Source organism: Schistocerca piceifrons, unplaced genomic scaffold (genome assembly GCF_021461385.2).
Source record: "Schistocerca piceifrons isolate TAMUIC-IGC-003096 unplaced genomic scaffold, iqSchPice1.1 HiC_scaffold_1772, whole genome shotgun sequence".
Lineage (NCBI taxonomy): Eukaryota > Metazoa > Arthropoda > Insecta > Orthoptera > Acrididae > Schistocerca > Schistocerca piceifrons.
Window position 1 is genome coordinate 421,753 of NW_025727648.1, and position 26,762 is coordinate 448,514.

The 26,762-nt window shown below is 47.2% G+C and overlaps 10 non-coding genes across 10 annotated transcripts; all 10 read right to left on the minus strand.

Annotated features, from left to right (window-relative positions):
• Positions 1–6,620: 6,620 nt before the first annotated feature.
• Trnat-agu lies at positions 6,621–6,692 on the minus strand. Its single transcript has one exon. It is a non-coding gene; the product is annotated as a tRNA-Thr (tRNA).
• A 321-nt stretch (positions 6,693–7,013) lies between these two features.
• Trnak-cuu lies at positions 7,014–7,086 on the minus strand. Its single transcript has one exon. It is a non-coding gene; the product is annotated as a tRNA-Lys (tRNA).
• A 6,624-nt stretch (positions 7,087–13,710) lies between these two features.
• On the minus strand, positions 13,711–13,782 carry Trnat-agu. The gene has a single exon. It is a non-coding gene; the product is annotated as a tRNA-Thr (tRNA).
• A 321-nt stretch (positions 13,783–14,103) lies between these two features.
• On the minus strand, positions 14,104–14,176 carry Trnak-cuu. Its single transcript has one exon. It is a non-coding gene; the product is annotated as a tRNA-Lys (tRNA).
• Positions 14,177–14,614: 438 nt separating this feature from the next.
• Trnar-ucg lies at positions 14,615–14,687 on the minus strand. The gene has a single exon. It is a non-coding gene; the product is annotated as a tRNA-Arg (tRNA).
• Positions 14,688–15,232: 545 nt separating this feature from the next.
• On the minus strand, positions 15,233–15,304 carry Trnat-agu. Its single transcript has one exon. It is a non-coding gene; the product is annotated as a tRNA-Thr (tRNA).
• A 321-nt stretch (positions 15,305–15,625) lies between these two features.
• On the minus strand, positions 15,626–15,698 carry Trnak-cuu. Its single transcript has one exon. It is a non-coding gene; the product is annotated as a tRNA-Lys (tRNA).
• A 438-nt stretch (positions 15,699–16,136) lies between these two features.
• Positions 16,137–16,209, minus strand: Trnar-ucg. Its single transcript has one exon. It is a non-coding gene; the product is annotated as a tRNA-Arg (tRNA).
• Positions 16,210–16,754: 545 nt separating this feature from the next.
• Positions 16,755–16,826, minus strand: Trnat-agu. The gene has a single exon. It is a non-coding gene; the product is annotated as a tRNA-Thr (tRNA).
• Positions 16,827–17,147: 321 nt separating this feature from the next.
• Positions 17,148–17,220, minus strand: Trnak-cuu. The gene has a single exon. It is a non-coding gene; the product is annotated as a tRNA-Lys (tRNA).
• Between the last annotated feature and the right edge of the window lie 9,542 nt (positions 17,221–26,762).

The window sequence follows — 26,762 nt, forward strand, 5'->3', positions numbered from 1 at the left end:
TGGTATACGTGATGGAAGCATTGGAAAGCAGCACGGTACTTACAGAATCATCCCGATGCCGAAAGAGAACTTGATGACCATATTTAGAAAGAATTTTATCAACCTGAAGTGGGTCCATAAACTTAACAAAGAAAACATACAGTTCGGTATCAAAATAAGCAGTGTGCACCTGATCCGAATGAACACCAAAGGTATCTACCAACCAATCATGAATCTCAAGAGAACTAGGTTGCACATGGCGGGTTGACTTGTCAAAAGCAAAACTAACTGTAGCCTGACGAGGAATAACCTGGGACGACATTTTCAAAATATGCGGTCGAAACCGCTACACAAAAAACACTGAAATAAGGACAGAAAGTAACACAAGGTACGAAACAACGACGGAGAAATACTCTCAGAAGTTGCAAACAACACGTAACAAAAACGATAGTCCACTATACGTAACGCTACGGCGGAGCGGAAGACTAGGCACGTCCACACTGCACGGCGTCTAAAGCGGAACTGTGCAGCAACTTTCAACTAGATTTGTAGTACTCAAACAACTCAGTAAAACAGCATGCATCTTTTGCAGAACTGGAAAAACTCGACCGTGACAGGATTCGAACCTGCAATCTTCGGATCCGAAGTCCGACGCCTTATCCATTTTTTTTTTTTCTTTTTTTTTTTTTTTTTTATTTAGGGCCTCCCTTCTCCCCTTACAGCCCTCCTTGCGCTCTCCATGAATGCCTTCCTTGGCGAGCTTCTTCAGCTATAATCAAATGAAATCAATGTCTCCAGATTCACTGGCATCGTACAACAGTACACAAAAGGAATTCAATTTCTTCGTGATTACAAGGAGCTCATTGCTTCTTCTTTTTGGAATATAAGTGCCAACGAAAATTAGAAATCTTTCTCAAAACCAAGAAGAGAGGAAAAAAAAAAAGAGATGTCTCTTCCCTCAAAAAACAAATAATGAGGAATAAGAAAGAAAAGAAAACTTCAGGTTCTTCAAGCGCCATAGGCGAAATGATAACGAAATATTATTCACTGTTGTCTTGTACCTGGGAACTTCACCATGGAAATGGTGACAGGAATCGCGGATTTACTTTAGAATCACCCAATTCCCTGTTTCTCAAACAGGATTGTTAACATATTGCCAAAATCCCTCTTAATGTGTGGGAACTGGTTTCTTCGCCAATATGCCGTTGCCATATAAGCAGTAAAGGCAGTAATATTGTCTTCTCCGTGTTGCGTTATGACGTAATTGACAAAATGTCCCAGCATCCACATAACAGTATTGTTTTTCGTTTTGGGGTAAAACCGTGTATCAGGCCACAGGAGGATATCAGTTGTATAAAGACTTTCAGTGCTACGTGTGAGCAGCGCCAATCGTTTCCGCACCCAATGCCAGTTGAACTGATGTCCACAGCAAGTAAACCTGTGCCTCAGAGTGTCTACTAATCCACATTTGAGGCAGTTGTCAGTAGCACTTAAGCCAATGCGGTTGAGTTTTTCGTTGGTTGGAATAAGATTGTGGACAACTTTATACCAGGCGGAAAGCACATCGGAAGAATGAATTTTGAGAGTAATATTGGTCCACACTGCCGTCCAGACGATTCTTGGGTAGTGCATTTCAATTGTATTTGGAGCTTCGTACTTCTGCCACTGAGCAATTAAGAACACTGTCGTGAGACAAGGACTTGTGGAAACACTGTCACCTAAGTAACTCATTTCGAGGTAATAAACACCGACATGTTGCAATTGAAAGTTTAGTTTCCCGATGTCAATTGGCGGTTTCATACATTTAGGGCGAACAATGCGAAACAGCTTCGATGTGATAGTATGGGGCATCGTGGTAATTATCACAGTTGTTCGTTTTATATAGAGTGCTGTCGCCTTTCGACGGATATCATTGAGTTGCAGGCCCCCAGCTTGCACTGACTTAGACAGTGTGGTATAGGTTAACTTAAAAATATGACCGAGCCACACAAACCTACTGGACAAACGCATGATCTTATGGGCTTGCATTTTGGGAAGAGGGAACACCTGAGCGACATAATAAGCTTTACAGAGTATGTATGTATTCAAAATCCTGATCTTCTGGAGGATATTTGTCGATCGCCAGGTGTTTTCCACTATAGCTCCCTGTATTCGATTGGCAGTAAGTTTCCAGTTTTTAGCTGCCATACGTAAAGGACACCTATCGATGATGATTCCCAGAGCAACATGTTGTTCGACGATCTGTGCCCACGGTATAGCAAGAGATTCGAAGCCCCGTAAGCTTAGAACCTTACATTTACCCTCACTGAGTTTCGCTCCAGACGCAGTGCTTTAAGTATCAATCTCAGCCCGCAATTGGGCCACTTCAGACTCATGACGTAGGATAACAGCAACATCATCGGCGTAAGCCCTCACAGTAAGATTGCTCCCTAAGACAGAAAGGCCAGTTAATGTGATACACAATCTCTTCAGAAATGGCTCGAGCGACAAAACAAAGAGCGACATCGACAACGGACTGCCTTGCGGTACACCTCGTCGTATACCAACAGCTTGTGTCAGCTGACCGTTAACGGTGATCCTAGCAGTAATGCCTGTTATCATATGCCGAATGACTGCCACAGCTCGTTCTTCGAGTCCAATTCGTTGCAGGATGCGTTCTAAATAGTGATGACTAACGCGGTCAAAAGCTTTGCAAAAGTCAAGAAAAAGGAAAGCACATTTGATGTTGGTTACGGCCGCTACTGAAATAACGTCTCTGTACTCTGCAACCGGAGTCATAATGGATCTCCCTGGAAGAAAAGACTGGTGTGAATGAATAACTTTCCCAAAGATGGGGGTCAGTCTGCTATTAATCGCTCGGGCAATCGTTTTATAATCAAAGTTCAACAATGTGATTGGACGGAGATTATCAACTCGCTTGTGACCAGTTCTCTTCGGGACTAAAACAATTCTACCCACCTTGAACTCGGCAGGAAGAGGACCACCACTCATGACTTCATTAACAATTTCAGTAAAAGTACCACCAAGGACATTCCAGAATTTGATATAAAATTCCTTGGGCAAACCATCAGGACCAGGCGATTTAAAGGAAGGCGATTCAGAGATCAAGGCTAAAACTTCCTCGGGAGTGAAATCCGATAAAAAGTCGACATTGTCAGCAGGAGTAATCGCCCTATCAGAAACATTGACCACTGCACTGACAGCAGGTTCATTGACAATTTCACTGGAATACAGTCGTTGGAAATGTTGGTGAATTTCACTAATAATGGCCGCTTGAGTAGAGAGTAATTCCCCATTATCTCTTTCCAAAACATCAATGAAAGCCCGGCGGCGACGTGATAAATGCTTGAATAAATGGTACATAGATGTCATTTCGTCGGCTAAAACAGATTTAGGTTTGGATTTAACTTTCAGACCTTCCAATTGTTGACGCTTCAAGCTGACAAGTTTAGCCTTGACACGTTGAATTGACGGAAAGTTAGTGTTGGTCGCAGTGGATGAATCATACAGTTGTCGCAGCACAGTGTAGTAAAACTCAAAGGTCCTCTTGAAGGCGCGTGCTTTCTGAGCACTATAATAAATGAGACTTTTTCGAAGCTTTGGTTTGGCAACAGTGGTCCACCACATCGCTTTAGTCGGATAAAAAGTGATGGAACGCAAACAAGTTTCCCACACATGCCTGATAACGTCAAATAACTCAGCGTCCGCCAGATGCGATATGTTTAACATCCACGGGGAACGAAATAATTTGGTAGGCTGTCGATTTAAGTGAACCGTTGCCGTAAAAGCGCAATGGTCGGTAAAACTAGCCGGGATTACGTCAACCGCTAGGAGTCTGTCACTGATACAGTCCGATAGATAAATCCTATCCAGACGGCTGCATGAAGTAACGGTGAAAAAAGTGAATTTAACTAAAGTAGGATACTTCAGTTCCCAAGCATCTTTCAGCTTAATATTCTTAACGAGCTCGTGCAGTTCTTTACAGTAATTAAAATTAGGGGACTGATCGTTTTTACGTAGAACACAGTTGAAGTCACCTCCTATTATCAGGTTTTGAGGACTGCTCCTCAACAGATATGTAACATCCTCCTTATAAAAACGTGACCGTTCGAATTTGTTGCTGTTGCCTGATGGGGCATATAAATTAACAAGGGTTACATCAAAAATTTTACAGCTCACTCCTCGACCGGAATCTAAAAACTCGATCTCCCCAACTGGAATACCTTCCCGTAATAAAAGTGCGGTACCTGTACTTTCCTCAGGAGCAACGTTTGATATGGTTTTAAAACCAGAGATGAAGAGATTTAAAACAGTAACTTCCTGCAACAACACAATATCAGCGTCAGATTCGTATAGAAACTGCTGTAGGGCCGCAATTTTGAGATCAGATCGAATCTTATTTATGTTCAGGGAGACGAATTTGTACGCTTGTGCCATTATTACAGTGAGGTACGTAAAGGGTCACTAAACAACACTGGTCGCATTACAATGTCAGAGAAACTTCGGAATGGGCTGCATTGTCGGGAGGATCACGAACAGTCACTTGTGTGTCGTTGGGTTTGTTTTTCTTCCGTACTGCGTTGACGTTCGGTTGAACTTTGGTCCTACTACGTGCTCTGCTAGGGAACACATCGGCAGACGGAGGTGTGGGAGGGTCCTGAGTGACTTCGCAATCCATAACGTGATGTGACGCCTCAGCCATCTGATCTGCAGAAAGAACTGACTCAGAAGGTGGACAAGTTTGTTTGTTGTCACTAGCACGAACTTCGTGTTTGTTTGTAGACGGACTTTGACTTCCTTCAGTTTGTACACAAGTACTGCCTTCCTCGTTATGCTTATCGGAAGCACGCGCTTGTTGTGAGTCGGCCTGTGGTGACGTCGCGACTTCAGGCGGCGTGCTCGGCTGTTGTGGTGCCAAAGCTGCCTGTACGTCACTCGGAATGACGTCAATAGCCGCAGCGTCGACAGCTGCGTGCGACGGTTCAGAAAAACTTGAGTCAGTAACCGTAACCGGCATCTCTTTTGGGACGTCGAGTTCTAATTCCTGGAGAGCCTCGTCCGGACTATCATCATCACACGTTCTGCGCCGTTTGTGGCTCAGCAGCTGCACGTCAGATTTGGAGGAAGGCGTATCTGTAACCGGTTTTGAAGGAAAGGGTGGAAAGTCGGCAACAGGCAAACCAGGCTCCGGGGGCAATATTTCACTATCACGAGGGCGTTCGATGTCCGTGATTGGAGCCTCCCTAACAAGATCGGCCAATGTCAACTTTTTACGCTGTTCCAAAGTATTTTTGAGAACAAATACACGTTTAGGGCAGTTCGTACGCAAGTGGCCAGTTTCATTACAAATAAAGCATGTGCCTGGTTGCCCACTGTACGTGACATGAACTTTATACCCACAAACAATAAGATGGGAGGGGATATCTTGCTTGACGTGCATTTCGACTGACCGGACGCCACTAAAACACTGTAACCGATGTTGACTAGACCAACGTTCGTTACGGATTTGCTTGACCTCCCCATACTTCGTCAAAATCTCACGTAAATAACAGTTTCCAACTTCCGGCGGCAGGTTGTACACACGGACATTTTTGTATTCTACATCAGCATTGGATATGAGAACAGTACTCACCGAGGCGTCACGATGACGGAACTCAGCTCGGCTACCATGTTTTAACAGAATCCTCTCCAGTAACACAGGGTTTAACAACTTGACGAAGAAACAGTAGAGATCTGTGTCGTAATAGGCAGTATGAACCTGGTCAGACGTAATACCAATGACATCCACTATGAAATCGTGAACTTCCATGGAACTCGGTTGAACATGGCGTGTAGACTTGTCAAATTCGAAACACAGAGTACATTTCCTTGGGAACAACCTGGACGACATATCCACTTATTAAACGGTCGAGACCGCTAACACAAAACGTCACAAAACACTAAAAGTGAACTGACGGAAGCACAATACAGCAAATCTAGCAAACAACGTAAACAAAGAAAGTAGTCACGGCTTGCACACGCTATTGCGGAGCGAAGGCACAACACGTGCGACCTGCACGGCGTCGCAAGCGGAACTATCCATTAGGCCACACGGTCACTGGCGCAATATGCTTCCCCACACACACCTCATTGTCGCCATTTGTACGCTTGCCGGAATGAATTTCCCATCTTTGACGCAATTCTCCATCTCCAATTTCAGTACTAAAAAGGCGACGCTACTTCTTGCTGTGTCCCATCGCAAGTTACATTCAAGCCCTTGTGACGCTGATGAAACAAGAGGTTGCAAATCAGCTTCAATTGCTTACTGCCATCTCAGTCGCTTGCAGAAGGTGCCTCACCCTATGTCATACAATGGCGAGTTGCCTCTATTACCAAAGCGGCGGCGGCGCCGACGACGACGACGACAACCGCGAGGGTCTCTACCAGGGGTAGAAAATACATCACAAGAACTAAGTATTCCACGTCGGCATTCTCCGGAGACTGCCAAAAGCAGCAGTTTCTGGTGCCTACTTTAATAGCACCATTCGCACTATTCATTTGCGAGAGCATTTCTTAAATACCGAACCCATTCATAATTTTTTATATCCTTGACCGCTTTTTTCGAAAGATCTACGTTAGAAGGGGCTGTTACAAAATTCTTTTGCCTCCTGGGAGGATCGAACTCACGACCTCTGGTTTACTAGACCAGCGCTCTGCCACTGAGCTAAGGAGGCGCCGCCTAGTGCACATTTCGGGTACTTCAATCTTATGGACCAGTCAATCGGAGCCCTTCAGCTGGAAACGCACCGCATTAGCGACCATTATTTGTATTTAGTTAGCACAGCTGCTGCTTTCCTACACATCTCACACGATATCGATGTACGCCTAAAATTCCAAAACAACACTTTTATTTCATTTCAGAGCTACTTTCAGCTTCAAAAACCATTCCTCTGATATTCATACGAAGCTAGGCATCGTCGTAACCCGTTACGTTCATTACGCAAGGCTCACGAGAGGGGCGCAGGTTGCATCCGCGTAGACACAAAATTTTGCGCCGCCCAGCGTGGGGCTCGAACCCACGACCCTGAGATTAAGAGTCTCATGCTCTACCGACTGAGCTAGCCGGGCTCCACACAACGCGTCACGAGCCATACAGTATTTATGCGACCTGCGACCATCTATGGAAGATCCTTTTGACTACAGCTTATTTCCTGCTGCCACAAATGAGCTACAATTCCTATTCAATGAAATAAATTTTCCGAAAGGCATCAAATCTACTTGAAATGATACGTGGCTATCAGCACCATTATTCAACACACATGCTCGACTGTGCGCAGACGCCTGTGGCGCAGCTCTTGGGTCCTGAGTCAGACGCAGTAGTTCCAAAAATCTCTCCTGATCGGCACTGTGCCGAAAATTTCGCTACACAACCCCTTTGTCTTGCTTGAGCTTCAGGTAGACGGCGGTTTGCAGCCAGGAAGCGGACAGCAGCAACTTTCAACTAGATTTGTAGTACTCAAACAACTCAGTAAAACAGCATGCATCTTTTGCAGAACTGGAAAAACTCGACCGTGACAGGATTCGAACCTGCAATCTTCGGATCCGAAGTCCGACGCCTTATCCATTTTTTTTTTTTTTTTTTTTTTTTTTTTTTTTTTTTTTTTTCTTTTTCTTTTATTTACGGGCCTCCATCCACCCCTTGTAGCCCGTCCTTCCGCTCGCCATTTAGTCGCCTTCGTCGGCGCGGCATCAAGGGCCTTTAATTTAAGGAAAATGAAAAACGTTGTGGATTACATGCGTCGTGCAGATACAAGCATCCATAGGAAGTAAAGAGGAACTGAAATTTATTGCGGCTCCATTGCCTCGTGGTAACAGAAAACGTCAAAGAAGTTAAAAGGAAAGTGAAAATCCATTTCTTCGAAAATAGAAAGGCTTTGGTTGGAACTCTGCGAAATTGAAAGAGAACTAAATTAAATTCTCGAAAACAGAAAAACTGAATTTTCTTCTTCGTATCAAATGAAGCTTGAAATCTTGCCAATCGATTACTTCAGAGGTGTTTGTAACTCGTGGTTCGGTCAACATGACGTAGTATTCGCCGTATAAATGGTCCGTCTTATCTGGAGTGAGTATCTGCTGAATGTTCGTTAACATGAAATTCAATCAATTGATGTAGCAGTCACTTTTTTCTTTGTTTACGTTATAGTTTTGAGCAGGTAGTTGGCGAAGTTATCCTTATAGTTTTTCGTTTTCATTAGTATATGGTGGTGAGTTGTAAGATAGACCCAGAAGTCGTCTTTACTCTTTTCTGCTTTTGTATATAAGTAATGTACAGTAGCGGCTTTTAACCAGTTTAGAGCGTTCCTTCTCGTCCGTGGGTACGGGGTATCGTCCGGCGTCAGAAAGGCAGCAGGGGTTATGTATCTGGGCGATGTTCGACTGATGAGTGCTAACTTGTTCGTGATATATTCCCATATATCTTTTACGTTGTCGCACACAAACCTGTGTTCATCAGTATCTATTAAATTACACGTTGTGCACAAAGGTGATTCTGCGAGGTGTATGTTATGTAGTTTGGAGTTAGTGGCCAATTTTCTGTTAACTGCGAAATACCAAGTGGCTTTCATTGTTGACGGCAAGTACGGACAATGGATGTTCTCCCAGATTACCTTCCAGTCGAAAAGGTTGTATTTTTCTTCGATGTTATTTTTCTTCTTATCTTTTAGAAGTTCCTGGTAAACGTGTTTCACTGTCTTCATTTCCTGTTCGGGGATCCGTGTTTGTACATAACTGTACTCCAGTAAAAACCATTTTAAGTGGTAAAGTCCGTTCGGAATATGTTGCACCGTGATTGGTGGACTGAGGTCGGCGGGAGCTATCTCAGTAAGCAGGTGAGCAGCGAGACTATCAGCTGAGTGTTTCCATTGGTGGAAAGTTTTTGATATGTATAAAGCTTGCGCCTTCTTTCCAACATCGACAAGATTTAAGCCACCATTTTTTGTGGCAAGCGTTAAGGTGTCAAACTGGACTTTAAAAATGTGGTGATGGCTGACAAACTGTCCTAAAGCTGACATAATTCGTCTTGCAGTGAGTGTAGACATTGGTAAAACTTGAGCGATATAATTGAGTTTCGAGGTGAGGTATACATTTGCGACCGTTACTTTCTGAATTTCATTTAGTTTTCGTACACTGTGTTCTCGTATGCTGGCACGAATAGTCCGTAGAAGCTTTCTATAGTTGGTTGCAATGGTGTGCCGAATGTTACTCTGAAAATCAATTCCAAGACACTTGAAAATCTTCAGCTGACGTAGTTGTCCGTGAGGGTGCGATCCTAGGCCGCGGCCAATATTGAATATTCCAGACTTTGTCCAGTTTAGTTGTGCACCCGACGCTTGCTCAAATTGCCTGACTAGCTGTAGTGCGGTCTCCACTTCAGTTCTATTTAGTACAAGGAAACCGACATCGTCTGCATACGCCTTGCACACTACTCGGGAGCCATGTATGACGACGCCCTGTAAACTTTGCGTCAGGGTAGCTAACAAAGGCTCAATGGCAATCGCAAAAAGCGCCATGGACATTGGGCAGCCCTGCCTGACGGAACTGGCTATCTCTATCGCTCGGGTAGGTTGGCCATTGATGATGACTCTGGATAAATTATTCGCTACCATCTGTTGTATAATTGCGACGAACCCAGGTGGAAAGCCCATCGCATACATGGTACGAAAGAGATACTGGTGGTTGACCCTGTCAAAGTCTTTGTCGAAGTCCAAGGACATGATGGCACATTTCAACTTACAGACTTCCGCAATGGAGATTAAATCACGGTAGTCGCACAAAGTCTGTTGAATTTTCCGATCCTTTCCCACACTGGTCTGGTAAGGGCCAATGATACTGGTCATTGTAGATTTAAGCCTGTGGGCCAAAAGTCTCGCAAAGATTTTATAGTCGCTGTTGAGCAGCGTTATCGGTCTTAGTTTTTTTACGTGTGCTCTGCCTGAGTTTTTTTTAATTAGAACGACAATGCCTTCACAGAAGCTGGTGGGGATCACGTTGTTGTGGTCTAGAAGTTCGTTACAGATGCAAGTGATCTTCGCCTTTATGGTGTTCCAGAATTTTTGATAGAATTCGGCGGGAATTCCGTCAGGTCCGGGGGATTTATTCTTGGCACTTTCCCAGAGTACATATTCCACGTCTTCTTCGGTTGCCTCGTCCAATAGCTTTTCCGCGTCCACGAGACTGACTCTGTTGCGCAAATTATTCAAAAGAGCATCCTGCGCTTGCACGTTAACTTCTTTATTGGACATCAAGGTGGTGAAGTAGTTTAGCACCGCCGCTTTAATCTCGTTGTGCGTAGTCAGCGTTGCGCCATCCTCAGCAATTAACTCCGTCAGTATTTTACGGGACCCTTTCCTACTTTCTTGGATCATATGGTAGACTGAGGTGAGTTCTTGGTGTACAGTAGTCTGGACCCGTGACCTGACTTTGTAGCCTTCTAGCTGCGTCCTCCTTAGGGTTAGGATTTTGGCCTGGATTTTCTTAATTCGTTGACAATTCTCGACAGCCGAAGTGCCGAGCATATACAGTTCCCGCAGACAATGAAAATAGAAATTGATCGTCCTTTGAAGCCAAAAGCCCTTTTCCCGTGCGTAGTTCATGAAACACCACCTAATTTTAGGTTTGGCGCACCTGAGCCACCAATCAATGGCCGAATTATAAGAGGCAAATCTGTGCTCACATTCTCGCCAGGTATTGAGGAAGGCTTCTTGACACGCCGAGTCTTGTAGATGTGAAACATTTAATTTCCACAGGCCCCTGTATCGACACGTCCGTTGTCGGTCGAGAGTGATTGTACAGATGTATGCAGCATGATCTGAGAACGCCACTGGCCATACTTCTGACTGCAGAATGTTATGCCTCAAAGTGGGTGTGACATAAATGCGATCGAGACGGCTTGCCGAATGGGTCGTGATATGGGTAAACCCAGGTGCTGCACCATGCTTGAGCTCCCAAGAGTCAACTAAGCGCAAGTCTCGTACAATTCGTTCCAGTTCAAGTGATTTGTTAAGATTGGGAGTTTGGTCCTTTGCACTGATGACACAGTTAAAGTCGCCTCCGAAGATGACATTGTCGTGGCGGACGCCAAATAGAGGAACTATTTCTTCTTTAAAGAAGTCTGCTCTTGGACGTCTATTACTGGAACCGGATGGGGCATATACATTAATTAGTCTGTTGTTATAAAAAGCGCCCGCAATGCCCCTACTGTTCGGCAGTTTCGTGACGTCATGAATAATGATACCTTCCTTCACAATAAAAGCTGTACCTAATTTGCAACCGGCCCCAGGATTAGTGATGACATTATAACCTGGTATGCAATCAAGTCCGATCTCTGCTACTTCTTGTACAAACAAAATGTCTACATCAGCTGCATATAAAAAGTCTTTTAAATGTTGTAGTTTAAGAGCGCTGCGTATCTTATTAATATTGAGAGTAGCAAGTCGATAGGCCTGTGGCGGAATTGTGGTGGACTAAACAGGAACAAGACCTAAAACCAGTCCGATATCAAACAGAAATAACGCTGGAAATACAAGCCACGTCGTAAAAGCACTTTGGAAGCAATTCCAGATAACAAAACACGTATTGACAGTCACTTTAAAGGCAGAGTTAAAAATATTCTCCGTTTGAGAAGGGAGCAGTCGTGCGTTCTTTTTGCGCGGTAGACTCTGTCGAGGCGTTTGCTTTCTCATTAACATCGTCGTCTTTGGAGACTGAAGGTACGGCTGCCACCGCTTCGGAAGTATCCATACTGTCGACGTCGGCAGTGGATTCTGTATCGTCTGCCCAACTAGTTGGCGGTGGCTGTGTTGAGGGCGGTACCGACTCGTGAGCAGGATAGAGTTTGACCATGCGAACATCACAGTCGTCTCGGAGTTGAGCTGACTGTTCGGGGTTCAGAGGTAGAGCATCTGAGACATTGTCAATGATTGATGGTAAACTGGCTGAAGGATGATCATGGTTTGTGCTATCAGATGCTTTGTCACTGAGTTGTTCACCTATCTGTTTAGCCTTTTCGCGCAGAACCGGTGCCATCTGTTCTGCACCCTGGCGGGCAACTCTCCGTTTTTTAGTTTTTCTGGGAGACGTACGATTTTGTGGGCCTTGATCGGAACCTGCTGGAGATTCCCCCCGTGGAGTAGCAGCGGCCGATGGGGGCGCAGCCGTTTGCATGTCGGATGCCTGTTCCTCTGGGACTACGACGGACGGCGATATTTCTATGGGTTTAGGTGGGGTCTCTTCCGGCGTTGCAACAGTCTCCATTCGCGTCACTGTCGCAGGCACTACAGTATTTTCACTGACTTCGGTGACCGTGGATATAGCCGGAAGCCCACGCGCTGCGGCGACATACGTCACAGGCAGTGATGTCATCGCGGGGGGCCTGGCAGCCTCGCCGGCAGGCAGCTGCGCCACTCGCCTCTGCATGCATTCGGCACGCACGTGACCCGTCGAGTTGCATGCGGCACACGTTCGAGGCTGATCATCGTACATGACTATCGCACGATACCCGCATACGTTTACATAAGACGGGATGTGCTTCTGCAGCTCGATTTTCAATTGCCGCACCCCATTAAGAACCGGGAACTTATGTGCGCTAGACCAACGTTCCGCAATATTGCTTATGATTTTACCGTATGGACAGAGCACTGCGTTGATCTGTTCACTGGTTATTGCAAATGGAAGTTCAAAAATTCTAACAGTCCGTATTCCTAGGCCGGCATGCGAAACAGCAACTTCTCCCACATTTCCATCACTATGTTTAAACTTTAGGATACCACCACAAGATTCAACGATTTTCTCACACATCTCTGATCGAGCTAATTTAACGAAAACGGTGCTACTGACAATCGAAAGATGTATCCCGATTATGTCCTCAAGTCCTATCTTTACTTCATCTTCTAACCACTGCTCAACTTCAAAAGATTTAGGTCGGACAAAATTTCTGTCGAAAGTAAACTTCAGTGTGTCTTTCCTACTCGGTTGAGACATCACGAAATCGAGTTCATGTGCAGATCACACCAAAACACTGGTAGACACTGAAGCAAGCGCAGCGACTCACCACACGTAAACAGCGACGGCGCGGCGCGCAGCACAGCACGTCCGACCTCGACCGCGTCCGCCGGCTGACTGCCCATTTGGTCACACGGTCACTGGCGCAATATGCTTCCCCACACACACCTCATTGTCGCCATTTGTACGCTTGCCGGAATGAATTTCCCATCTTTGACGCAATTCTCCATCTCCAATTTCAGTACTAAAAAGGCGACGCTACTTCTTGCTGTGTCCCATCGCAAGTTACATTCAAGCCCTTGTGACGCTGATCAAACAAGAGGTTGCAAATCAGCTTCAATTGCTTACTGCCATCTCAGTCGCTTGCAGAAGGTGCCTCACCCTATGTCATACAATGGCGAGTTGCCTCTATTACCAAAGCGGCGGCGGCGCCGACGACGACGACGACGACGACGACAACCGCGAGGGTCTCTACCAGGGGTAGAAAATACATCACAAGAACTAAGTATTCCACGTCGGCATTCTCCGGAGACTGCCAAAAGCAGCAGTTTCTGGTGCCTACTTTAATAGCACCATTCGCACTATTCATTTGCGAGAGCATTTCTTAAATACCGAACCCATTCATAATTTTTTATATCCTTGACCGCTTTTTTCGAAAGATCTACGTTAGAAGGGGCTGTTACAAAATTCTTTTGCCTCCTGTGAGGATCGAACTCACGACCTCTGGTTTACTAGACCAGCGCTCTGCCACTGAGCTAAGGAGGCGCCGCCTAGTTCACATTTCGGGTACTTCAATCTTATGGACCAGTCAATCGGAGCCCTTCAGCTGGAAACGCACCGCATTAGCGACCATTATTTGTATTTAGTTAGCACAGCTGCTGCTTTCCTACACATCTCACACGATATCGATGTACGCCTAAAATTCCAAAACAACACTTTTATTTCATTTCAGAGCTACTTTCAGCTTCAAAAACCATTCCTCTGATATTCATACGAAGCTAGGCATCGTCGTAACCCGTTACGTTCATTACGCAAGGCTCACGAGAGGGGCGCAGGTTGCATCCGCGTAGACACAAAATTTTGCGCCGCCCAGCGTGGGACTCGAACCCACGACCCTGAGATTAAGAGTCTCATGCTCTACCGACAGAGCTAGCCGGGCTCCACACAACGCGTCACGAGCCATACAGTATTTATGCGACCTGCGACCATCTATGGAAGATCCTTTTGACTACAGCTTATTTCCTGCTGCCACAAATGAGCTACAATTCCTATTCAATGAAATAAATTTTCCGAAAGGCATCAAATCTACTTGAAATGATACGTGGCTATCAGCACCATTATTCAACACACATGCTCGACTGTGCGCAGACGCCTGTGGCGCAGCTCTTGGGTCCTGAGTCAGACGCAGTAGTTCCAAAAATCTCTCCTGATCGGCACTGTGCCGAAAATTTCGCTACACAACCCCTTTGTCTTGCTTCAGCTTCAGGTAGACGCCGGTTTGCAGCCAGGAAGCGGACAGCAGCAACTTTCAACTAGATTTGTAGTACTCAAACAACTCAGTAAAACAGCATGCATCTTTTGCAGAACTGGAAAAACTCGACCGTGACAGGATTCGAACCTGCAATCTTCGGATCCGAAGTCCGACGCCTTATCCATTACGCCACACGGTCACTGGCGCAATATGCTTCCCCACACACACCTCATTGTCGCCATTTGTACGCTTGCCGGAATGAATTTCCCATCTTTGACGCAATTCTCCATCTCCAATTTCAGTACTAAAAAGGCGACGCTACTTCTTGCTGTGTCCCATCGCAAGTTACATTCAAGCCCTTGTGACGCTGATCAAACAAGAGGTTGCAAATCAGCTTCAATCGCTTACTGCCATCTCAGTCGCTTGCAGAAGGTGCCTCACCCTATGTCATACAATGGCGAGTTGCCTCTATTACCAAAGCGGCGGCGGCGCCGACGACGACGACGACAACCGCGAGGGTCTCTACCAGGGGTAGAAAATACATCACAAGAACTAAGTATTCCACGTCGGCATTCTCTGGAGACTACCAAAAGCAGCAGTTTCTGGTGCCTACTTTAATAGCACCATTCGCACTATTCATTTGCGAGAGCATTTCTTAAATACCGAACCCATTCATAATTTTTTATATCCTTGACCACTTTTTTCGAAAGATCTACGTTAGAAGGGGCTGTTACAAAATTCTTTTGCCTCCTGTGAGGATCGAACTCACGACCTCTGGTTTACTAGACCAGCGCTCTGCCACTGAGCTAAGGAGGCGCCGCCTAGTTCACATTTCGGGTACTTCAATCTTATGGACCAGTCAATCGGAGCCCTTCAGCTGGAAACGCACCGCATTAGCGACCATTATTTGTATTTAGTTAGCACAGCTGCTGCTTTCCTACACATCTCACACGATATCGATGTACGCCTAAAATTCCAAAACAACACTTTTATTTCATTTCAGAGCTACTTTCAGCTTCAAAAACCATTCCTCTGATATTCATACGAAGCTAGGCATCGTCGTAACCCGTTACGTTCATTACGCAAGGCTCACGAGAGGGGCGCAGGTTGCATCCGCGTAGACACAAAATTTTGCGCCGCCCAGCGTGGGGCTCGAACCCACGACCCTGAGATTAAGAGTCTCATGCTCTACCGACTGAGCTAGCCGGGCTCCACACAACGCGTCACGAGCCATACAGTATTTATGCGACCTGCGACCATCTATGGAAGATCCTTTTGACTACAGCTTATTTCCTGCTGCCACAAATGAGCTACAATTCCTATTCAATGAAATAAATTTTCCGAAAGGCATCAAATCTACTTGAAATGATACGTGGCTATCAGCACCATTATTCAACACACATGCTCGACTGTGCGCAGACGCCTGTGGCGCAGCTCTTGGGTCCTGAGTCAGACGCAGTAGTTCCAAAAATCTCTCCTGATCGGCACTGTGCCGAAAATTTCGCTACACAACCCCTTTGTCTTGCTTGAGCTTCAGGTAGACGCCGGTTTGCAGCCAGGAAGCGGACAGCAGCAACTTTCAACTAGATTTCTAGTACTCAAACAACTCAGTAAAACAGCATGCATCTTTTGCAGAACTGGAAAAACTCGACCGTGACAGGATTCGAACCTGCAATCTTCGGATCCGAAGTCCGACGCCTTATCCATTAGGCCACACGGTCACTGGCGCAATATGCTTCCCCACACACACCTCATTGTCGCCATTTGTACGCTTGCCGGAATGAATTTCCCATCTTTGACGCAATTCTCCATCTCCAATTTCAGTACTAAAAAGGCGACGCTACTTCTTGCTGTGTCCCATCGCAAGTTACATTCAAGCCCTTGTGACGCTGATCAAACAAGAGGTTGCAAATCAGCTTCAATCGCTTACTGCCATCTCAGTCGCTTGCAGAAGGTGCCTCACCCTATGTCATACAATGGCGAGTTGCCTCTATTACCAAAGCGGCGGCGGCGCCGACGACGACGACGACAACCGCGAGGGTCTCTACCAGGGGTAGAAAATACATCACAAGAACTAAGTATTCCACGTCGGCATTCTCTGGAGACTGCCAAAAGCAGCAGTTTCTGGTGCCTACTTTAATAGCACCATTCGCACTATTCATTTGCGAGAGCATTTCTTAAATACCGAACCCATTCATAATTTTTTATATCCTTGACCACTTTTTTCGAAAGATCTACGTTAGAAGGGGCTGTTACAAAATTCTTTTGCCTCCTGTGAGGATCGAACTCACGACCTCTGGTTTACTAGACCAGCGCTCTGCCACTGAGCTAAGGAGGCGCCGCCTAGTGCACATTTCGGGTACTTCAATCTTATGGACCAGTCAATCGGAGCCCTTCAGCTGGAAACGCACCGCATTAGCGACCATTATTTGTATTTAGTTAGCACAGCTGCTGCTTTCCTACACATCTCACACGATATCGATGTACGCCTAAAATTCCAAAACAACACTTTTATTTCATTTCAGAGCTACTTTCAGCTTCAAAAACCATTCCTCTGATATTCATACGAAGCTAGGCATCGTCGTAACCCGTTACGTTCATTACGCAAGGCTCACGAGAGGGGCGCAGGTTGCATCCGCGTAGACACAAAATTTTGCGCCGCCCAGCGTGGGGCTCGAACCCACGACCCTGAGATTAAGAGTCTCATGCTCTACCGACTGAGCTAGCCGGGCTCCACACAACGCGTCACGAGCCATACAGTATTTATGCGACCTGCGACCATCTATGGAAGATCCTTTTGACTACAGCTTATTTCCTGCTGCCACAAATGAGCTACAATTCCTATTCAATGAAATAAATTTTCCGAAAGGCATCAAATCTACTTGAAATGATACGTGGCTATCAGCACCATTATTCAACACACATGCTCGACTGTGCGCAGACGCCTGTGGCGCAGCTCTTGGGTCCTGAGTCAGACGCAGTAGTTCCAAAAATCTCTCCTGATCGGCACTGTGCCGAAAATTTCGCTACACAACCCCTTTGTCTTGCTTGAGCTTCAGGTAGACGCCGGTTTGCAGCCAGGAAGCGGACAGCAGCAACTTTCAACTAGATTTGTAGTACTCAAACAACTCAGTAAAACAGCATGCATCTTTTGCAGAACTGGAAAAACTCGACCATGACAGGATTCGAACCTGCAATCTTCGGATCCGAAGTCCGACGCCTTATCCATTTTTTTTTTTTTTTGTTTTGCGATCGTTTCCAGAAATGTGTACGAGCCGGTGGTTGGAATTGTATATGCAGAAATTTAACTAGGATCATGAAATGCAAAATGTTAATAGCAGCCCACACGTGAATGGGGAACGCTCCAAATGCTTATGCTTTTGCTACTAGGATTAATAACGGAACGTAAGGGGTTCAACTGCGAGAAGACGACCTCAGCTGTTCCTCCCCGCAGGAAAGACATCTCACCGTTTTGGTTGCTGCATGCGCATGCATTTAACAAACTTGCATGCGATGTACTAGTTCCTGGGGAACTAATGGAATCGTTGTACGTGCCAGTCTTTACGTATAGATATAAGTAAGCGAAGACGGCTTAATCCTGCCACGTAGATTGCTATCCATAAGACGCACCTGTGAGTCTCATGGGCCGGTTTCCTGACATGCAGTTTTTCCTGCTGCATGGCTTACTTTCAGAGACTCGCAAGTTCATCGTAGTGCTGGGTTGTCGCGAAAGTGAAAAGTAGGGCCTGTCCGGGATTTGAACCCGGGACCTCCTGCACCCAAAGCAGGAATCATACCCCTAGACCAACTTTTTTTTTTTTTTTTTTTTTTTTTTTTTTTTTGAAGCAGACACTCTACCACTCGAAACGAATATATCTATTGAAAAAAATATTAAAGAATATCCACCACACAGCCACTTCAAAAGAAGTGCAGTACTGAAATTAAAATCCTAAAACATGACTATATAATGTAGACTGCTTACTGAAATAAAGGTTAAAAAAAAACGAAAACTTCAGTCCTGGTGTAGAGAAGAAACATACATAAATGCGGCAAATTCAGAAACAGTATAAAAGAAAATGGCTCACACAGGTGACCTTAGCCAACACCCTCTCTTTCAAATGTCAGGCTAAGCATATTGGCAAAATCATCGCGGAGGCCTGGCAATCGCAAGCGCTGCCAGTAAGCAGTAAGCATGTACTGCCGAAACGCTAGGTGTCCATCCTCTTCATGACAACTGTTGACAAAATGTACGAAATGGCCAATCAACCACATGACGGTATGGAGCTTCGTCCGCGGAAAAAAGGAAGAATCGGGCCGGACGATGATGTCAATAGTATAAGCGGCTTCAGCAGACCTAGTGACAAAAGCAAGTTGTTTCCTGAGCCAACGCCAATTAGCAAGGTGCCCACAGCAGGTGAATCGATGTTCAAGGGTATCCAGGAGACCACACCGAGTACAGGTGTCCGTGTCAGAAAGACCAATACGGTGCAGTCGTACGTTGGTGGGAACCAAATTATTTATTACCCTATACCACGTGGACGCCACGGCCATAGAGTGGATCGGCAGACTAACGTTCTTCCAGACGTTCCTCCAGGACACGGATGGAGACGCCAGTTCTATTGGATTGGGACTGGCCAGCCCCTCCCAGCGGGCAATCAAGCTCTTGGTCGTTGGCACCGGTCGCCGCAAGAAGACGTCACCGAGGTAACTCACCGCAATGTAAAATTCCCGAATGTGTTTCAACTTAAAATTTAGGCGTCCGACATCGACAGGTGGAGCAAGGCTCGCCGGACGCACAACAGTAAAAAGCCTGGATGTAATTGAAGTCACTTCTTGCGTAACAATTAGAGTCGTTCGGCGGACGTACAAAGCAGACGCCTTGCGAGTAATGTCAGAGAGGCCCAAGCCTCCGGAGAGACGCGGTTTCGTCATTACCTCGTAACGTAACTTGAATAGATGGCCCTTCCATATAAACCTGCTAGACAATTGGCGCAACCTTTTCGCCACCATCATGGGAAGTGGGAACAGCTGAGCAACATAATAAGCTTTACATAGGACGTAGGTGTCTAAAATTCTGACTTTTTGCAAAATGGTAGCAGAGCGCTGCTCATGGACCATCAGAGCCCCCTGTATCTTCTCGGTGACAGATTTCCAATTGAGAGCCGCCATTTTTAGAGGACACCGATCAATGATAATCCCCAAGGACGTATGGCGATCGACAAAAGTGGCCCAAGGGACGTCAGCATCGCGAAATCCTCGAATATCAAGGAACTTACATTTACCCTGATTGAGACGCGCTCCAGAGACACGACAGTATGCATCAACTGCCCCTTTCAACAACGGGATATCATCTCGTTGACGGAGGAGAACAACGACATCATCCGCATATGCCTTAACCGAGAGCTTCCCACCAGAGAGGGACATACCCTGAAGCTTGAGAGCAATAGTCCGAAGCAGCGGTTCCAGGGACAAAACGAATAAAGACATAGAGAGCGGACTACCCTGAGGCACTCCGCGGCGGATAGCAATGGGCGGCGTCAGCTGCCCATTGACTGACACCCGAGCTGTTATTCCCCTGTACAAATTGCCAAGAACACCACGTGATGAAGCGTTAAAACCTATTGTACCTAAAACACGATCTAAAAACACATGACTGACGTGATCAAAAGCCTTATAAAAATCAAGGAAGGCAAAGGCACAATGTACGTTTGTAACCGCCGCAACCGAGACAACATCCCGATATTCGGCTACTGGTGTCAGAATAGATCTATCATGAAAACAACATTGATGTGCACCAATCACACCCCGAAGCAGAGAAGACAGCCGGCTATTGAGCGCTCTAGCAGCTGTCTTATAGTCAAAATTCAGCAATGTGAGCGGACGAAGATTGGCAGCAGATAAACGACCAGAGGACTTCGGAATTAAAACAATTTTCCCTACTTTAAAATCGGCAGGCACATCCATCCCTCTGACAATCTCATTTAAAATCTGCGTAAAAATGCCACCCAAAAGAGGCCAAAAACGGAGATAAAATTCTTTAGGCAGGCCGTCTGGACCCGGCGATTTACTGGACGGAGAGCGAGCAATAAAATCGAAAACATCATCTACCTGGAACTCCCGGAGAAATTCGCCGTTCACGTCAGGCGCGATCGTCGCAGTTAGATCCCCAAAGACATCATCCGAAAGAGACTCACCAGAATCATCGGCAGAATAGAGACTAGTGTAATACTGATGAAGAGCACGAACCATTTCCTCCTGTGCACTAAGCTGTCGCCCATCATCCACCGTAAGAGAAGAGATGAAGGAGCGACGACGACGAGTCTGATGCCGTAGCAGGTGGTACAAGGATGTCAGTTCACCTTCAACAAGAGAGTGACGTTTCGACTTAACTCGCAGACCATCCATCTGTCGTCGTTTAAGGCTCAAGAGCTTGGCTTTAATACGACGAACATCATGGATCCGCAGTGGAGAGGTACCCGCCGCGTCATATAGTTCACGCAGGACAGAGTAGTAATATTCATACGTGTTCTTAAAATCACGCGTCCTAGCAGCACAGTAGAAAATCAAAGTCTGACGAATCTTGGGCTTGGCAAACGCAGTCCACCAAACCAGCAAGGAGGGGTATCGCGGGACAGAGCGAAGACATCGCTCCCACACGCCACTTATAACATCATCCATAGCACTGTCGGCAAGGTGGGAAACATTTAACATCCACTGGGAACGATAAAGTTTTGCAGGTTGGCGACTAAGATTTACAGTTGCAGTAAAAGCACAATGGTCAGAAAAACTAGTAGGAATTACTTCGACAGAAAGAATTTTATCACATAAAAAAATCAGATAAATAGAATCTGTCGAGTCTACTGCATGAGGACGCGGTAAAAAACGTATATTTCACCAGGGTTGGATATTTGTGTTCCCAAACATCACGCAGATGCATCGTACGAACTAAGTCATGTAAATCACGGCAATAATTAAAATTGGGGGACTGGTCTGCAGGGCGTAAAACACAATTAAAATCGCCTCCGAGCAGGAGACTCCGAGGACTCTGGCGCAAAAGATAAATAAGCTCTTCTTTATAAAAGCGCGATCGAGCCACAGTGTGACCCGAACCAGAGGGGGCATACAAAACAACGAGGCGGAGATCAAAAAGACGACAACCAATCCCACGGCCAGAGTCAAGGAATTCAATGTCAGTAATAGGAATGCCCTCTCGAAAGAAAAGAGCAGTTCCTGTTGAATATTCCGGCGCGACATTAAAAACAGTTTGAAATCCAGGTAGAGAGAGATCAGAAAACAACACTTCCTGCAAAAACACTACGTCCGCACAGGCGTCGTAAATAAACTGCCGCAAAGAGGCAATGCGAACGTCGGACTCAATACGGTTAACATTTAAGGTAAGAAAGGTGTATGCTTGAACCATAGAGAGAAAAGCGAGAAAACAAATCACCTACACCGACGCACCAGCGTCACAGTCCATAGCAGGGGTGACGGAGGCATCCGAGGGAGGGGGACTGCTACCCCGTTCCGCGGATCCCTTACGTTTCGGTTTTTTACGAACAGCATTAACGTTCGGCTGAACGCGTAACTTGCGTCGGCTGACGGGCAAGGAAACTTCAGCCGCCGGTGACGTAGGAGGGTCAAGTTCTGTATCCGACACCACCCGCGCCGGTCCACATGCGGGATCTGGGGTCGCGGGGGAAACATCCGACAAAACGGAATGGTCAACACCTGCACTAGCTTCCGGCAAACATGGACTGCACGGAGGCGAAACGTGAGCAGGAAGGTCCGAGGCCGCAGAGTTGGAAGGAAGCGGAGCAGCTCCGCTGGCACAGGTATGGGGCAGCGAAGCAGGAAGTTGTCGCGGCTCCACTTGTTGTGACATCGAAGTCGGTTCGGAAGACGGCGCCAACAGGCCCGACCGACGACCCGACTCGAGAGAAGCTGCGTCGGAGGCCGGAGGGGCGCCAGCAGCCGCCACCGGAACCGCTACCTCAGGAGGGCAGGGAGCAGCTACAGTACACAGTGGCTCGGAGGATGCCGGTCGCTCGGACTGGGGCATCTCAGGGAGATCCTCATCCGTACTATTTCCATCGTGTGGGCGACGCCTCTTATTATTCAAAAGTGGCACACCCACCTGAGGGACAGACGGAACAACATCAGATTTAGCACGCAAAGGAGGAAATTCTGTATCAGGGGTGCGCAAAACCTGTGGCGGGGCGCTACTACCACTGGACTGTGCTACACCAAGAGCAGAACCACCTGCAACGAGGTCAGCGACCGTTAACTTGCGACGCTGTTCGAGAGAATTTTTTAAAACAAAAACTCTCCGCGGACAGTCGGTACGCACGTGACCACTTTCATTGCACAAAAAACAGGTGCCAACCTGACCACTATATGTTACATGGACACGATATCCACCGATCTGCAGGTGAGATGGAATATTCTGCTTAACGTGCATTTCGACTGAACGAATACCACTGTAACATTGCAGGCGATGTTGGCTTGACCAGCGTTCAAGGCGAATGCTCTTTACATCACCATACTTCTGTAGACCCTCCTTAAGATAGACATTATCCACCTCCGGTGGAAGGTTGTAAACACGAACATTGGTATACGTGATGGAAGCATTGGAAAGCAGCACGGTACTTACAGAATCATCCCGATGCCGAAAGAGAACTTGATGACCATATTTAGAAAGAATTTTATCAACCTGAAGTGGGTCCATAAACTTAACAAAGAAAACATACAGTTCGGTATCAAAATAAGCAGTGTGCACCTGATCCGAATGAACACCAAAGGTATCTACCAACCAATCATGAATCTCAAGAGAACTAGGTTGCACATGGCGGGTTGACTTGTCAAAAGCAAAACTAACTGTAGCCTGACGAGGAATAACCTGGGACGACATTTTCAAAATATGCGGTCGAAACCGCTACACAAAAAACACTGAAATAAGGACAGAAAGTAACACAAGGTACGAAACAACGACGGAGAAACACTCTCAGAAGTTGCAACACAACACGTAACAAAAACGATAGTCCACTATACGTAACGCTACGGCGGAGCGGAAGACTAGGCACGTCCACACTGCACGGCGTCTAAAGCGGAACTTCTATTAGGCCACACGGTCACTGGCGCAATATGCTTCCCCACACACACCTCATTGTCGCCATTTGTACGCTTGCCGGAATGAATTTCCCATCTTTGACGCAATTCTCCATCTCCAATTTCAGTACTAAAAAGGCGACGCTACTTCTTGCTGTGTCCCATCGCAAGATACATTCAAGCCCTTGTGATGCTGATCAAACAAGAGGTTGCAAATCAGCTTCAATTGCTTATTGCCATCTCAGTCGCTTGCAGAAGGTGCCTCACCCTATGTCATACAATGGCGAGTTGCCTCTATTACCAAAGCGGCGGCGGCGCCGACGACGACGACGACAACCGCGAGGGTCTCTACCAGGGGTAGAAAATACATCACAAGAACTAAGTATTCCACGTCGGCATTCTCCGGAGACTGCCAAAAGCAGCAGTTTTTTTTTTTTTTTTTTTTTTTTTTTTTCTTCTTTATTGTATTTCAATTCCCCATCGGGGCGGGCTGGCAGCAGCATATGCGCTGCTCTTCAGCCGAAAGACATAGAACAAAACAAGAGAAGACATTTAAAAACAGCAAAGGAGAGAAGAAGGCGAACATAGATATAAAAAGGGAGAACATCATGGAAGGCAATATACAAAAAACGGGGTGACTGTAAAATGGAGATAAAAAACTGTTTAAAAGTAGCACACACAAAAAGCCACACACTGCGACGATTAAAAGAACACAAGGCACAGTATGACTGGAGCATAAAGGTGTTGACGGATGGCATAGCACACAGCGTAACACTGACGGCGAACCTCAAGGCAGTACACAATTAAAATCACACCTCTTGACGCACACGGGAAACAGCACGAAACACAACACTGACGTGGCACACTGATGATGAGCAATACAGAGGATCTGCCAGGTTCAAGGAGATGAGGGAGACCTGAAGAAGGGAGGGAGGGGAAGAGATGGGGGAGGGGAATGGGGGGCGCTCGGAAGAGGGCCAGGTAGGGAGGGATGTGGGAAGGAGAGAGGCAAGTATGGGGGGCAGGGTCTCAGGGGAGGGGGGGGATGGAGGAAAATCCGCTCTGGGAGAAGGAAGAAAGAGGAGAAGGGGGCCCTGGGGAGGGGGGGGGGGAACAAGGCCGGGTTATAGTTGGAAGGAAGGGTATATGTCACGGCGAAGTTCGTCATCTGGGAGGGGAAGGCGTTGGAAATTGCCCTGATGAAGGAGATGGAGGGTGTGGAGGTGGAGAGAGGGAGGGATACAGCGATAGAGGCGCGGCAACGGGCGGGGGGTGGAGAGGAAGGAGGAAACCAGAGGGTGGGGGGGATCAAGCCTGCGAACAATGTAAAGGATGCGGAGATGTTGGAGGAACAAGAGGAGGTGGGGGAAGGGGATCAGTTCATACAGGAGCCGTGTGGGGGAAGGAAGGCGGATACGGAAGGCAAGGCGGAGCGCATGGCGTTCAAGGATTTGGAGAGCCTTGTAAAAGCGGGTGGGGGCGGAGATCCAGGCGACGCTGGCATAACAGAGGATAGGACGGATGAGGGATTTGTAGGTGTGGAGGATGGTAGAAGGATGCAATCCCCATGTCCGGCCGGACAGGAGTTTCAGCAGGCGGAGGCGGGAATGGGCTTTCTGCTGGATGGTCAGGAGATGAGGGGTCCAGGTGAGGTGTCGGTCAAGGGTGAGGCCAAGGTATTTCAGGGTGGGGGTGAGTTGGATAGGACGACCATAAAGGGTGAGGTAGAAATCTTGGAGGCGAAAGGAGCGAGTGGTACGGCCTATGATGATTGCCTGGGTTTTGGAGGGGTTGAGACGGAGGAGCCACTGATTACACCAAGTGGTGAACTGGTTAAGGTGGGTTTGGAGGGTACGTTGAGACCGTTGAAGGGTAGGATAGAGAGCCAGGAAGGCGGTGTCATCAGCATATTGGAGAAGGTGAACTGGTGGGGGTGGCTTGGGCATATCAGCTGTATACAAGAGATAAAGGAGAGGGGAGAGGACAGAACCCTGGGGGACGCCAGCCGTGGGATAAAAGATACGGGAGTTGGTGTTGTGGAGGGTGACATAGGAAGGACGGTGCGAGAGGAAGGAAGCGACCAGACGGACAAAATTGATAGGCAGGGCGTAGGTTTGGAGTTTAAAGAGGAGACCGGGATGCCATACACGGTCATAGGCATTTTGGAGGTCAAGGGAAACAAAAATGGCGGAGCGACGTGAGTTGAGCTGGAGGGACAGAAGGTGAACAAGGTTGAGGAGTTGGTCGTCAGCAGAGAAGGAGGGTCGGAAGCCACACTGGGTAAGTGGGAGGAGGTGGTGTTGAGCAAGGTGCCGATGGATACGGTGGGAGAGGATGGATTCAAGGACCTTACTGAAGACGGAGGTGAGGCAGATGGGACGATAGGAAGAGGCGGCAGAAGGGGGTTTGTTGGGTTTGAGGAAGAGGAGGACGCGGGAGGTCTTCCACAGGTCAGGGTAGAAGCCAGTAGAGAGGATGACATTATAGAGATGGGCGAGGACAGTTAGGAAGGAATAGGGGCTTTCTCGAAGGTGACGGTAGGTGACACAGTCGTGACCAGGGGCCGTGTTGCGTTTGGACTGGAGGAGAAGTTTAATGTCTTGTGCTGTGATGGGAGTGTTGACGTCGGAGGGGGGCAACTGCCCCAAGTACTGGAGACTAGGAGCAAGTGGAGCGACTGAGGTATCAGCACGTGCCATGACGGTGGGGAAAAGAGAATAATCAAAGTGGGGATCATCGGGGATGGAGAAGGCCTTGGAAAGGTGGGAAGCGAAGTGGTTGGCCTTACTGAGGTTGTCAGGAAGGGGGCGATCGTTATGGAGAAGGGGGTAGTGGGGAGCGGAAAGGGAACCAGTAAGACGATGGAAGGCAGACCAGTACTTGGAGGAGTTGATAGGGAGGGTGGCATTGAGTCGTGTGCAGGTCTGGCGCCAGTCCCGGCGTTTCGTTGCTGTAAGAAGGTTCCGTACGTGTCGCTGTATTTGCCGGTGGCGTTGGAGTGTATCCCTGTCACGAGTGCGGAGGAAGGAGCGATAGAGGCGGCGGGATTCACGGAGGAGGAGGACAGCCCGCGGAGGGAGAGTGGGACGGTGTGGGTGGATGGTTTTAGTAGGAACATGGGCCTCCACGGCGTCAGTAATTACCGTCTGAAGGAAGGACGAGGCGCGGA